At 41.3% G+C, this 1,955-nt stretch overlaps 1 non-coding gene across 1 annotated transcript; it reads left to right on the top strand.

Annotated features, from left to right (window-relative positions):
• Window positions 1-1,848: 1,848 nt before the first annotated feature.
• Window positions 1,849-1,955, top strand: LOC131257107 (small nucleolar RNA R71). Its single transcript, XR_009177126.1, has one exon. It is a non-coding gene; the product is annotated as a small nucleolar RNA R71 (small nucleolar RNA).

Raw genomic sequence — 1,955 nt, 5'->3', positions numbered from 1 at the left:
AAATAAACATATTTCAAATTAGAGGGCAAAGGTTTTAGGTCAAGCTTCGGCGGCTTGAGGTTAGACGGTAGAGGCACTACATCAGTTTGGGGCAACTCTTCAAATTATGGCCTCCACCGGTTAACTTCAAGTACAGGTGCAGTATCAAGCAAGGCACACGTCTCCCTAATCATGTCATCATCAAAATCATGGGAGTGGGTCAGACACGTCTCTAGGGGGTCAGAGGATAAGGTCAGAGGTGTCGTATCTTCCACTAAAGAGTCAATCATGTTAATATCGTGGAAATCGTCATCATCCTCTAAGTTTTTGCCGTTATTGAAAAAGATGTTTGACTCCAATGTCATATTCCCAAAGGACATAGTCATGACACTATTCCTGCAATTAATAATTGCGTTTGAAGTGGCAAGGAATGGGCGACCAAGAATGATGGGAATCTGAGTGCTCATGTTATTGATGGGTTCGGTGTCCAAGATGATAAAATCTACAGGGTAGTAAAATCTATCAACTTGGACCAACACATCCTCAATTATTCCTCTTAGTACACGAACAGAGCGATCAACAAGTTGTAGTGCGGTTAGGGTGGGTTTTAATTCACCCAAACTTAACTGTTTGTATACCGAGTGGGGAATCAAATTGATGCTTGCTCCTAAGTCAAGAAGTGCATGATCAATTCGATGGTCCCCGATTACACATGATATGGTTGGGCTACTGGGATCTTTGAAATTCTGTGGCACGTCTTGTTTTAGGATGGCACTCACTTTCTCGGTCAAGAAAATCTTCTTTTGAATACTCTGCCGTCGTTTGGTCGTGCATAAGTCTTTCAGGAATTTGGCATATGAAGGTATCTATTTTACGAAATCAAGTAGAGGAATGTTAACTTTCACTTGTTTCAACACCTCTAGGATATTCTGAGAGTTAGAGAGAGGTTTTGGTGCGACCAACCGTTGGGAAAATGGAGCAACTGGCTTTTCTAGAAGTTCTGGTTCTAATTTTTGTGGGGCCTCACTAGATCTATTATTGTTGTCCTCTTCTGGTTCTTGAGGCTTTTCGAGCCTAATCGGAAGGGTTTTATCAATGATCTTCCCACTCCTAAGAGTGGTGATGGATTTAGCATGCCCCATTTGATTTGAAGAGCTGGGATCACTTATCTCGTATTGCGGTTTAGGATTGGGGAGCGGTTGTGCAGGAAGCATCCCCTTTTCTATAACCGTCATACGTGAATCCATCTTTTGCATAAAGTCTCGCATTGCATGGGTCAGCTCTTGCATGGAATTTTGAACCGGTTCTTCTTGAGGTTTCCCCTGATTTGGATTTTGATTGAAGAAACTTTGAGGGGTAGCAGTTTGTCCATTTCTCCAACTAAAGTTTGGATGATTTTTCCAACCAGGATTGTACGTATTAGAGGTTGGTCCATTGAAAGGTCTTTGATAATTATTTACGGCATTGGATTGTTCATTCAACACTTCTCGAAAGGCGGGTATCGTAGGACAATTTTCAGTTGTATGAATGTTGCAATCACATATGCCGCAAACACTTTCATTAACCTTATCCTTCTTTCCTTCCATGGCCTCAACTTTTCTTATGAGCGTAGTCACTTTATACTTGAGATCATCCTCTTCTTTCAAGAGATACAATCCACCTTTCTCCTTAGATTGAGTCGGCCTAGACGTGGTGTTCGATTTTGGGTAATAGTCCCATGATTGTATTTTTTCAACAAGACTATCGAGGTAATCCCATACCTCGTCAACATTTTTATTAATGAATTCTCCATTACACATTGTCTCGACCATTTGGCGCATGGAAGATGTCAGTCCATCATAGAAAAAATTTGTAATGCGCCACGTTTCAAAGCCGTGTTGTGGGCATGAACTGACCAAATCCTTGAACCTTTCCCAACATTGGTAAAATGTTTCATCCTCCTTTTGGGTGAAGTTCATGATTACTTTTCTAAGGGT

The sequence above is a fragment of the Magnolia sinica genome, chromosome 9 (assembly GCF_029962835.1).
Source record: "Magnolia sinica isolate HGM2019 chromosome 9, MsV1, whole genome shotgun sequence".
In the NCBI taxonomy this organism is placed as follows: domain Eukaryota; kingdom Viridiplantae; phylum Streptophyta; class Magnoliopsida; order Magnoliales; family Magnoliaceae; genus Magnolia; species Magnolia sinica.
This window is presented reverse-complemented; position numbering and strand designations above follow the sequence as displayed.